At 36.1% G+C, this 12,867-nt stretch overlaps 1 pseudogene; it reads right to left on the reverse strand.

Annotated features, from left to right (window-relative positions):
- Positions 1 to 532: 532 nt before the first annotated feature.
- Positions 533 to 12,592, reverse strand: LOC148049248 (thioredoxin reductase-like selenoprotein T pseudogene; annotated as a pseudogene).
- Positions 12,593 to 12,867: the final 275 nt, after the last annotated feature.

The following is a 12,867-nucleotide window of genomic DNA, read 5'->3' on the forward strand; positions in this document are numbered from 1 at the left end:
TTTTGAGCCCTGTAGCTGGTCCTAGTCTTCGTGTAGGCAATCCACCGAAAGAAATGGGTATGTGAATGTTTTTTCCCCCCATAACATTAATATATTTCTATCTGAAATGCTGACCAAAGTCGAATTTGGGTAGGTACAGTTTAAAGGTACAATGCACCATTCATTCAGCAATATACTCTGAAAATATACAAAACTTACATAACCAAAACAGTATTGTTCAGCAGCCACCAATTATCCAAACCAGTTTAAAAGACAGCCAGTACTTCTCAAGATTGATTTTAAACCACAAATATTCTATAAAGGCCACATAAAGCAAATGACTTTTTCCCAGGGAAAATATTAGAATATTAACTAATTTTGCCACCTTAATAGACATAAATATAAAGAGTTAGATCAAGACTTCACTGGTTGCATTTAATCCACATTAAATTTAATAGGTCTGAAATGCAACTTAGTCTGGATTAATCAAATGCAAAAACTTGAAATCAAGTAATACCTGCATTTTTTTTCTAAAGCTGAACCGACTTTAAAAAAAACTATACAGTGTTATTGCACTCCTTGAATGTGCAGTTCTTGGACACATACCAGCACTGAAAGGGATCTTGCATTAAGATTTTCAGAAGGTACAACATGAAGACAAGTAGATCATCCAGTCTGTACCAACAGCTTTCTGTCTTCAGTACAGACCTTCATTTATTTCATTCATGTTGCCTTTCGAAAGTATCACTTAATGTAAGAAGTTTTCAGTACTGATGAATGGGGCTATGATCTATGATGTGGCATTTGCTCCATATGCACATTGAGTTTCATTTCATTATCAAGGATTTGAACAAGTTGCTGCATGGAAGGAAGATGCCCAGACTCCAGCTTAGACCACATGGGGACATCATTTAATGTTATTTCAAATGTACCTGTTGACATACACTGGTTCTCAATCATGTTGCTCAGGAAGAAAACCATCATACAAGCATATACCTTATTTTCTTTCCCCACTGCCAGACACTTGGAGTTTGCATGCCAAATAAAGCAAAAGGATCCTTGCCAACAATAATGAAGCCTATTAGCACTAGTTTGAAGACTGACAAGAAAGATGCTATATGTCTATATATAGGTTGGGGAAGGTAGTTTTCCCCTTCAATGCGGATGTCTGGGTACCGCTGGCTAATAACCCGCATGTACTCTTCAAACACCCGCCTGTATCCTCAGGAAACACAGATCTGGAACTTGAGCAATGGCCTGGTGGCGTAGGCCATGCGTAGTTTCTTCCCAGGTGGTAGACCGCCCGGCTGAGCTCCAGCGCCGCTCAAGGCCACCGCCACCAGCAACAGCAGTGCCAGGGTCGGTTCATCTTGCTCCCGCTGCCCTCTGGACCCATAACGGCCCCTCCCTGCGCTGCCTGCCAACCCCCTGGGCCTGGGTGTGGAAAGCTTCCACCGTCCTCTCTGCCGACAGCAGTCAGGTCACGCTCAGTTTAAAGGTAAGAGAAATGAATTCTTCAGAGGTATTTTATCAACTCTTGGTTAAGAACTCTTTCATCTTTAAATCACATTTGCAGGTAGGACTGTTCTTGGGGAAAGTTTGCTCATTTTATTTTCTTTCTCAAGATTAAGACTATTTCTGTATTTCTAGCTGAAGGACCTGAAGGACAAGCTGAGCAGAGGTGGTATTCAGACAATTCGTATTGGTTCTGGCAAACCAGTAGCTCTGATGATTGGCTGCCCCACCCCCTTGCCCCTGCTCTATTCTGTCCTTTATTTCTTGCTTTCTAGTCATCTCAATCAAGGAAATAAAGGACAGTCTAGTCATTTCAATCATGTGGCACAGCTGATTCCTTCCCAGCTATTTTACTGACCACTGCTGACTTGGAAGTTAAGCAGCTGAGCTTCTAAATGCTCAATTTTCAGTGCTGCCTACATCCACAAAGCACACAAAGTGCACACTCACCGAACTGGTTGTTAAACTGGCAGCATCCCACCACTGAGGCTGGGGGAAGAACCTCCTGATATATCTTCAAGTCACCATTGACTTTTAGTATCTGCATAAGATCACATTCTATCTCTACAGAGATAGAGTCAACAATGATTTCATGGTGCATCAGTGCCTCTGGTATGTAGCATAAGATTAGGGAATAAATATATATAAACTTAACATACTTTTCTTATCATGCTGTATATATTTTAGTTGCTTGGTTATTTATTTAAAGGGGTTATAACATACTATAATCAGCCAGTTCTGAGTGGTCTAATTTTGCTTTACTGGAATCTTAATTTTTTTCCAGGATTTGGCTCATCTTCAGAATTTACAGTATATAAAGAGATGTAATGATGAAAACCAGAAAGCCTATTTTACATATTTACCACCATTGGATTGGTCTGTAAGAACAAGGTCCTACAGAATCATTTCTACCCACAAGTTCATCCAAGCCATTTTGAAGCTGACTCTGCAATAGCCTTCACTCCTGCAGACTTTGCAATGGAGAGAACAATCAGCAAACACTAAAAACCAAGCGGTGCTGTATTTCCAGCTGACTAATGATTTGTAATAACTATCCTACCCTAAGCATCAAGCTTTCTTCATGTGGTGGAGCTACCAGAAGCCTTCCAACTTCTCCTCCATGGGGAAAAGCAATAAATAAAATTGAAAATATCCCATTGCTGTCAGCATTTCTTTAGCTATTTTTGTAAAATTGAAGAATAGCAGCAAACCACTATTTCTTTGTTATATTTAACTGATAGCTGTGTAATTTTACAGTCTAATTTGCAGCTGAACACTTTTCCCTGATAGCTGTACTCATGGTTATATGTTGCTGTGCTACTGGCTGAATAAATGAAAATAGGACATATAGACAGGTATCAGGAACAGGATACTTCATGTGGAGAGATATAGCAATAGCACTTAGATTTATATACCGCTTCATAGTGCTTTTACATCCCTCTCTAAGCAGTTTACAGAGTCAGCATATTGCTCCCAACAATCTGAGTACTCATTTTACCTACCTCAGAAGATGGAAGGTTAAGTCAACCTTGAGCTGGTGAGATTTGAACTGCCAAATTGCAGCTAGCAGTCAGCTGAAGTAGCCTGCAGTACTGCACTCTAACAACTACACCTTCAGCTCTATATAGTTGGTCTTAGTCCTGGTCCCATAAGCACCCAAACTTTTCTCAGCTCCTAATGCTGCACATAGACTAAGAAGAGAAAATGTTAGTAAACATCACTGCAAGGCAGTTATTTGAAGCTACAAAGCAGTCTGTTGTCTAAGAGATAAAGGAAATAGACAAAGCTCTTGTTGATATCACCCAGGAAGACAAACAGACTCAGAACAGCTGCTAGAGACACAATCTTGTGAAGTCATCAAGTCAGCCTTCCCCTTTGAGGGCCCACAAACAGAACAGTATGTTAGCTGAATAAGTTTAGCAGGTGGAATGATTTCCTCTCTCTCTCTCTCTCTCTCTCTCTCTCACACACACACACACACACACACACACACACACACACACACACACACACATACATATATATATACATATATATATACATATATATATACATATACATATATATATATATACATATATATATATATATACATATATATATATATACATACACATATATACACATATATACACATATATACACATATATACACATATATACACATATATACACATATATACACATATACATATACATATACATATACATATACATATACATATACATATACATATACATATACATATACATATACATATACATATACATATACATATACATATACATATACATATACATATACATATACATATACATATACATATACATATACATATACATATACATATACATATACATATACATATACATATACATATACATATACATATACATATACATATACATATACATATACATATACATATACATATACATATACATATACATATACATATACATATACATATATATATATATATATATATATATATATATATATATATATATATATTTGTAAACTTTTTCACTGTAATTTGAAATATATCACAGCTGAGCCAAAAATAAATTAGTTCATTTGATGAACATAGAAGAAGCTGATTCTGGACATTCTTGCAAAGAGACCTTTTAAAATGGTCTAAAGCAGAGGTGTCAAACCCGTGATGACATATTGTCATGTGATGTATCACAACTCCCCCCCCTTTGCTGGGCATGGTCAGTGCATGATACATCCTACCTGTGGGCCATGAGTTGGGACATCCCTGGTCTAAACCAATGTTTCCTAGTATATTTCTTATCTATAACTTCCACTGTACTGGAATGGAATTCTTCTGGGAAGGAATGTAAAGTACATATTCCAGGAGAGAAGGAATTGCAGTCTTAATATTGGGGGAGGGAGCTTGAGAAAAGTTGTTAATAGTTAACATCCTCAAGTTTTTAGAATCATTGGAAATGCATAAATTAAATTGAGTCACTATTCATTTGGATATTAAAATTTGGATTGCTTATGAAATTTTGAAGTGGACACCTGAGAAAATGGGAGACACAGGAGCAATATATCTAGGGCTCCCAAATCTCATTTGGCTGTAATCACTAGATGGCAGCAAAACATCACTTTCCCTGTATCCCTTTTTAATTGCCACCTAGTCATCAGGTAATACTAGTTAGGTATGGTAGCCCTAGGTACTGTATTTGGTTCCATCTAATAACTTTTATTCAAACCAGTGGTGAAATTCAATTTTTTTTTACTACCGGTTCTGTGGGGGTGGCTTGGTGGGCATTGCTGGGGAAGGATACTGAAAAACTCAATTCCCACCCTACTCTGGGACCAGACAGAGGTGGTATTTGTCGGTTCTCCAAACTACTCAAAATTTCTGCTACCGGTTCTCCAGAACTGGTTAGAACCTGCTGAATTTCACCCCTCATTCAAACCATATCAGAAGATAAAACATTACATTTCATGATAGAGCTGCACAAGGGGCTGATATCCAATGTGCTGGACAGAGGCTATCCAATTTGGTAGCTTTAATATATTTGGGGTTTGATGTTTTGCTGTTGAATGTGATGATAATATAGTACTAAATAGCTAGAAGATGTCATGCACATTCCTACGCTTCAGTAAAATAATTTTCACCCATATTCACTCGGACTCACACAGAGATGCAAAGTGCCTTTATGAGCACAGTATGGGTAATAGTTCCGATTCCAGAGAGCAACACCCCATATCTTTCCCCCCTTCTATATGAAAAGCAAAACTTTGAAAAGGATGTTTCCCTTTTGTGTAGTGAACCTGAAATATGCCTTTTATTGAAGTATTCACTTACCTTTGAACAATTTCTACTACATTCTATTGTTAATAAGAGCAACTCATCAAATCCAAAGCCAATTTCTTGTGTATTGCATTCTGTTAGCCATTTTCATCCAATCTTCACTAGAGCTAGAAACTTTCAAATTTCCCATACATTCAGAATTGAAAAGGGCAACGAAAGAAAAAGAACGCTAGTAAAGAATGGACTTTTCCTTCACAATCTCATTAAAGAACTATCGTTGGTTTAAATGTGTTTCAGCTTTTCACCAAAGGCAACACATGGATGTTTGTGCTACCTTCTTATGTGCTGGGTTCACTGCTAATGTGTTCAATTCTTTCTGCATCATTATAAGGGGCCTTTTGTTCAGAAGACAGTCAGGTACTGCAGAGAAGGAAAACCAATTTGAAGCACTTCTTATCTTTGTAATACATTAAACCTTTTCTTTGTATTTTCAATTCTTTGCTTTTCCCCACAAGGGAACTAGGCATATACATGTTCCAAAGCAAAATGGAATGTGTGTATGCAAATGGAAGAGTCTGTGGATGGCTTTTCATGCACAAAGTAGACGCTGATCTGACTTTTATATGACAAAATCAAATTTTCATGCACCTGCAGTTCAATGGATGCTCTCTGTAGAATGGATATCATGAAGAGTCATATAAGCGATCTGAATCTTCTGATCATTTTTGCTCACCAAAAAAATCTGCTTTCCTCTGTTATATTAAACACTTTCACTAAGGAAAAAGTATATTCCTTTTTTATACAAGTCCAAACAGTCACCACAGATAAATTTTTGAAGTGCAGTTGTTCTTCACAGTAGCCACAGCATAAAGTTTGAGGTAGTGTGGGTGTGTGTGTGTTTGTGTTTGTCTGTGTTACTTTACTAACTCAGTTAAAAAAGAAATGATCTTTTGAGAAATAATTATCAACCTACGCCAATTACTTCCTAAATCCAATATGCTGGGAAAAAATGGAAAGAAATTGGGGATGGAGGAAAATCCCACCTTATTTTAATTACTTACATGTTGGAACTGCAGTTGATAGGAATTTCAAATGTTGAAATTCAAAATTTAAATATCTTATAATTTAGCCAATTCACGTTGCATTGCTATTGAGTCCATTGCAATAGAAGATATATCACCATCTCTTTTAATCCATAAGCCCAATATTCAAACATCAGAGAGAACAGAATGATTTTTTTCAACTTTTGAATCTCTCTTCCATAGGGAAATATCATATTTGTAATTTATGCATGCTTATGTAAATTGGGTTCGTGTTGAAATAGCGCAAAATATATAAATAAATAAACTTACTGTGTTTTCACTATCTCCTTTAGAACTCTGGTATGAAAATCTATTCTAACTTTACTCCTTGTTAGGATTTGACAACTCGAAGTAAGAAGGGGAAAAATACAATTTTTTGCCCATTAGATTACATATAAAAGGTCACTGGCTATTGGTTTAGTAGTATCTGTCAAACAGAGATAAATGTATGCCATTTTTTTTAGAAACCATGTTGTTGATGCTTAAATCTCCATAGGGCTTATTTTCAGCCATTGACCTTTTCTAACCAGGAAACATGTCATACCAGATCTCATATGCTTGAACCCTGAAAATAAAACCTTCATAAAGGAATTATATAATGTCTGGCCGAAGGATATGCTAAAGAGTCACACTAAACTAATCCTGAGATGGTATCTATTGTGCAACTTCTTCGTCTAATCAAAAAGAAGGTTCAGTTATACTGATTAAATTGTCCTTTTAAATTATTATTTTTTGTAGATATTGGGATTAACATTATGGCTAGCATTTTCTATGATGGCTGTCTATTTCTAGGCTCAATAAATAATTCACTCCAATTTTTGAATCTCCCAGAATTAGCACAACATTTCTCACAGGGCTTTTACACATTGAGGGGGAGGGAGAGAGTTTTTATTTTAAAATAAAGGAATATCTTTTAATGCTTAGTGAAGAAAACATCTAGTTATTTTAGTGTAATAATTATTTTTAAACTCATGACCATTTCAACAGGAAGTATTGTCTGTCCTATGCTTGTTACAAATGACTGATTTTATCAACTGCACATACCACTGATATTTCAGATATTTTTAAAAAAGGAATGGTGTTATATAAAACATTGCCTTCATTTAGTTTTATAATTTTAACACATTTTCAAAGTGAAGGCTTCCTGATTTAGGTTAGAAAAAATACAAAAGGAACAATAACCTATGACTATCACTATGTGTTTTATCTTATGATTCTTGATGAATGTATTTTTTTAATGTACACTGAGAGCATATGCACCAAAGACAAATTCCTTGTGTGTCCAATCACACTTGGACAATGAAGAATTCGATTCTGTTCTGTTGTGTTCTGTTCTGTTCAACAATCCAGAACTAAAAGCTAACAATAAGGCCAGCCAAAGCACCAGAGGTGGAATTCAGCAGGTTCTGACCAGTTCTGGGGAACTGGTAGTGGAAATTTTGAGTAGTTCGGAGAACCGGTAAATAGAACCTCTGACTGACCCCGCTCTCATCTATTCTCTGCCTCCCGAATCCCAGCTGATCGGGAGGGAATGGGGATTTTGAAGTAACCTTTCCCTGAAGTCAGGTGGGAATGGAGATTTTACAGTATCCTTCCCCTGCCACTCCCACAAAATCGGTAGTAATTTTTTTTTAATTCCACCACTGCAAAGCACCCAAAACTTTGAAGTCTAAATCAGAAGCCCTTACACCAATGCTGACACAATCATGCCAACAACTGAAAAAGTATTAAAATCTGCACTTCGTATATCTGTACTAATAAACAAGGCAGATTGGTGCTGTCTGATCTGCCTTGTATATTAACTAAAGTATCACCTGCTTCAAACATCTTTAAACAATTTGAAAGAAACATGCACAATTAATGCTTTTTAAGTTTCTAGTCTAGCTTTGTTTTCTGCTCCAACAGGGTCTTCAGAAATCTGATGAATCTGTGGGAATAAACACAAAGGACAAATGTTTTTTCAGCATCAAATTCTGGTGCAGTACAGATCTTCCCAAGTCAGATGCCTACATACTTTTCTACTAAAAGTGTTGTTAGCATGTATTTTGAATTCTTCTCTTAAGAATGACAGTTAATTTGAAATTATGAATGAAGTTTATTTGTTTTTATCAATGATCATAAGAGTAAGTTGTCTTTATTTGCTGGCTTGTTTGCTTGCTTGCAATGAATTTAACAGATTTACCAAAGCCATCACAATGATTCGTATCAAACAGGCATGCCAGCCATTGAGAAATTGTGTCCTTCAAAGACTATCCATTAGTTCAAACATTTTCTATAAGGATGTAATAAAATGCATTATTCATATATCGTAAGTTTTTAAATCACTAACTCTATAATGACTGTATTAAAGTATAAAATGGACAGACAAAGTCGAATGGAAGAGTTTGGGGGATTTCTTTTAATTCTGTTTAAAATTAAAATATTTAAATGAAGACTCACCAAACTAATCACATAATAAGCCAATAGATTGGCTGTCACTGAGGCTATGTGCTACAGTTGACTAAAAACATTGTATACCCTTGATACAATTATAACTTCCATAATTAAAATATTAGAGCCACCTTATAAAAGCAGCCATTTAAAAGCATTCCAAAATCTGTGTTTCTCAGAGGATTCATAACATTTGCATCTGTTAACTACGCGGATGGCTGTGACTGCAGACAGGATCCAGGCAATTGATTGTGTGATGCATAAATATTCCCTTGTGTTATATTTATACATTGGCTGGGCATGCTGTGCTCGGCCCAATTAGGGTTTAGATTTTCATTTCATGCAAATGCAGGTATTCATTTATTTAAGGTGCAAAGTGTTGACATTAACATTAAACTCTTCTCCCAACCAGCACTCTGATTTATCTCCTTTATTTTATTTTTTTTATAACATCTGTTTTTGTGTGTCTATGCATGTATTGTATACATGTATAAGTGAATATCCATATGTGTCTTTGGCTACGATTTTAAAAATAACACTCAGCAATACTAAAATGTGTCTATTTTAAAAACCAGGCAATTATTTAAACCAAATGCTCCTTTAAAAGTCACCAAAAGAAAAAGCCAGAGGATTTCTATTAGAGTATATATTTAAATCTTGGTCTCACCTCAGAAAACCTCCTCCTGTGCTTATTTTAATGGAGTAGGAAGTACAGATTCCAGTACTGATCTCAGAGTTCAGTCAAGGTTACCTGGCTGAGTATTTAAATTGAATCAAAAAATGGTAGAGATAACCAAGAAGCTCTGCTTAGTATTATTCTCACACAATTACAAATTGATGAAGTGTGAGAGTTGGTTATTACATTTGTTAATGCTCGAATAATCAGCCTTTCTGATCATGAAAGGAGTCTGTTTGCCATAGCAAGTCATCCTCTTCAGATCTTCCACAATATTAGGGTGAGGATTTTAAAAGCCTGTCATTTCAACCCCCGTGCACCTGAGATCACATGAAAACAATGTCTAATTAGAACCGTAGTTAGAACAAATTGGAGAGCTAACCTCTGAAAGGTTGCTAAAAGGCCTTGTCTGCATCCATAAATGTCAAGATGTGGTGGGAACAAAAGAGTTTTTCAGAAGGATGCCTGCATATAGATATTTATTCACTGATCTTCAACCAATTTTTGGAATCTTAACTTAAACAGTTTTATTTCTCCTGGCTATATTGTTTCATTTTGTTCATTAAGAGTCGAGGTGGCATAGCGGTTAAATGCAGCACTGCAGGCAACTTCAGCTGACTGCAGTTCTGCAGTTCGGCTGTTCAAATCTCACCGGCTCACGGTTGACTCAGCCTTCCATCCTTCCAAGGTGAGTAAAATGAGGACCCGCATTGTTGTTGGGGGCAATATGCTGACTCTGTAAACTGCTTAGAGAGGGCTGAAAGCTCTATGAAGCGGTATATAAGTCTAACTGCTATTGCTATTGTTTTTAGGGGTAGACACCCCATGGTGTTTAGTTTTAAGGTTTTCTTTTTGCAGCCTCCAAAGATTGCCCTATTTGCATATCAGGGTGGTGTAATTTGCTGCTTGTGTTCAATGGGTTAAGTGTCTACTGTAAAATCTCAATTAAATAATTGTCTAGCCTATCAAAGCAAACACATGAAACACTTTCAAAGGTCTCTGAATTTCAGCTACCTCTTCTTCAGTGACATCATGAGATCACCACTATGTCTTTGTCACTTTTCACTGTGAAAAAAAAATGCCTAAAATGGTTGCCTATCACTGAGTTACAGGAAGATTCTTCATAGTTTTTCTTATTGGGAAATATCTTGGAGAGACAGGACCATGGGATTGACTAAGATTGACAATATTTTATAGGCTGTGATCCAAAACTCATTCAAACAACACAGGATGCTTTCTGGGAATGTTGTATTGCTGAAAGGAACATAATTGATTTCATTTTGAGTCCATTCTTTTAGGCCTTGTTGGAATGGCTTTAAGGGTGGTGAGACCAGCTCTACAAGGAATTTTTTGTTCCATCCATATGTGGCAAAATATCTGAATTGTGATTGTTTGGAAGAAAGAAAAATGTATTCATAAATTTGCTATCAAATTTATTAGGATTCTAGCAGACTCGGGGGCAAGGGTTAAATTATATTGCTGATGCTATTGAGTCAAATCTCATAAAAAATAAATTTAGGTTTCTTAATAGGTACAGTAACTCCTGATAATTTTGCTCAGTACATCATGCTCATGAATATCTCCATCATCACTCATTTGCTTTTTCCATTAAAAAAAAAAAAGCTCTCCACAAAAACATGCTGAGGAAACTGCCATCTGTCACGAAACATAAAGATGATTCTTTTGCATCTGGTCTCTCACAATCCATATTTTAAAATGCAGTAATACCAGCACCAAATTTTTATCTGAATTTTTATTTCTTAACCATATTATTCACTTGAAGGTGGAAAATCCACTCAATGTGGAAAAGTCAACCTCATCATTGATCTCGTTTTAAAAAGTGACAAACATGGTGTAACCCAAGAAAATGATAGGCTTAAGTAAAACAATGAGTTGTCACCTGCAACTGCTCCAAATTACTGTTGTAGTTAGTTGCGAAGTCATGTCTCACCCATCGCAACCCCATGGACAAAATTCCTCAGGCCTTCCTGTCCTTTACCATCCCCCAGAGTCCATTTAAGTTCATGCTTACTGCTTTGGCGACTCCATCCAGCCACCTCATTCTCTATCGTCCCCTCCTTCTTTTGCCCTCAATCTTTCCCAGCATTAGGCTCTTCTCCAGTGACTTCTTCTTCCTCCTCATTAGGTGGTTTTGTAGTTGTCTATTGATTTGTTGATCTTCCTTTCGTTTTTGCTTTCCTGATCCCCTCCCCCCCATTTTCCTCTAGCCAATTGTATAATAAATCCCATACGGAGTAGTATTCAGATTCTTCTTTCTCTTTTAGTTCTTTCATGAGCCTATCTATCTCTGCACATTCCAATATTTTTTTTATTACATTTTCTTCTGTTGCTGTATAATTATTTTTCCAGTTTTGAGCAAATGTAATTCTCGCTCCCGTAATTATGTGTAGAATTAAGTATCTAATATTTTTTTCATAATTTCCTTTTATAATTCCTAACAAAAATAATTGAAGTTTTAGTGCAATTTGGTGTTTAGTAATCTCCTCTAGCCAATCTTTTATTTTTTCCAATACTTTTTTGCAGATGTGCACATCCACCACATATGGTAGTATGTTCCATGTTGTTGGTTGCATTTCCAACAGATAGGTGAACACTCAGGGAACATTGTCACAATTCTCGCTGGTGGAATGTGCCATCTGTAGAACATCTTGTACATGTTCTCTCTATATGTTGTTGCCATTGTTCATTTGTAATTTATTTCCCAAATTTTTCCCATTCAGCCAATTCTATACTATATCCAAAATTTATCACCCATTTTAACATCGTTTCTTTCACAGTTTCTTCTTCCATTTTGAATTTTAATAAATAGTGATATATTTTTAAATCAAATTTTCTTCAGTTCCCTGTAGAATTTTATCCAGCTCTTGCAGCTGCTTATAAACTCCATCCCTTTCCCTGTCTTTTTTATACCTTGCCTGTATTTGTAAATAGGGCCACCAGCCTACATCTATTCCCTTGTCTTTCAATTCTTGCCTTGTTTTTAGTCTTTCTTGGTTGTCTAATATATCTTTAGATTTATTATCTTGTTTATGTCCAATAAGTTCGGGTATATCAGAGCTTCCATGGTGCATAGCCAGATTGGGATTTTGTTGTAGTGTTTTGTTTTGATTTTTAACCATATTTGTAGTAGACCTTTTCTAATTAAATGTTTTTGGAAATAGCTATGAATTTTGTCTTTCCCATCCCAGATGAAGGCGTGCCAACCCAGTTCCAAATTATAACCTTCTATTGTTAATAATCTTCTGTTTTTTAGATTGATCCAGTCCCTTATCCAGGTGAGATCTGATAATAAAGCTCCCAATCGGGAAGTCCAAATCCTTCTCTTTCTCTACTGTCTGTAACAGTTTTAATTTAATTTGTGGTTTTTTTTCCCTGACCAAAAAAAATGTGCAAT

Source organism: Thamnophis sirtalis, unplaced genomic scaffold (assembly GCF_051295495.1).
Source record: "Thamnophis sirtalis isolate CommonGarterSnake01/CBP01778 unplaced genomic scaffold, rThaSir2_p1.2 scaffold_2, whole genome shotgun sequence".
Classification (NCBI taxonomy): Eukaryota; Metazoa; Chordata; class Lepidosauria; order Squamata; family Natricidae; genus Thamnophis; species Thamnophis sirtalis.